Here is an 862-nt window from a genome sequence, read left to right on the forward strand (position 1 = left end):
CAGGGAAGCAGCCAAAATGAGGAAACAGAAACATGTCTCAAATGAAAGGACAGGACAAAACTTTAGAAAATAACTAAACAAAATGGTGGCAAGCAGTCTACCAGACTCAGAGTTCAAAACACTGATTATAAGGATGCTCAATGAATTTAAGGGAAGAAGAGATAATCTCAGTAAGAACTTCAACAAAGAGATAGGAAATGTAAAAATTAACCAGAATGAAAAATACAATAACAAATGAAGAATGCATTAGATGGAATCAACAGCAGATTAGATGAAGCAGGGGGTCAAATCAATTTAGAAGATAAGGTAGCAGAAAATGCCCTATCAGAACAAGAAAAAACCCCCAAAAGGCTAGTTTAAGGGGCCTCTGGGACATTGAGTGTACCAACATTGACATCATAGGGGTACCAGAAGAGAGCAAGGAATTGAAAACTTACTTGAAGAGATTATGACAGAAAACTTCCTTAACCTGGTGAAGGAAATAGACATACAACCCCAGGAAGCGCAGAGTCCCAAACAAGGTGAACCCAACGAGGCCCACACCAAGACATAATTAAAATGCCAAAGATTAAAAACAAAGTGAGAATCTTAAAAGCAACAAGAGAAAAGCAATTAGTTAACCTACAAGGGCGTTCCCAAAAGACTGGCAGCTGATTTCTCAACAGAAATTTTGCAAGCCACAAGGGATTGACACGAAATACTCTAAAGTGATGAAAAGCAAAGACCTATAATCAAGATTACCCAGCAGGCTAGCATTTAGAATTAAAGGAGAGAGAAAGAGCTTTCCAGGCAAGAAAAAGCTGAAGGAGTTCATCACCAATATTACAAGAAATGTTAAAGGGACTTCTTTAAGAAATAAAAA

Source organism: Pteropus vampyrus, unplaced genomic scaffold (genome assembly GCF_000151845.1).
Source record: "Pteropus vampyrus isolate Shadow unplaced genomic scaffold, Pvam_2.0 Scaffold1, whole genome shotgun sequence".
NCBI lineage: Eukaryota > Metazoa > Chordata > Mammalia > Chiroptera > Pteropodidae > Pteropus > Pteropus vampyrus.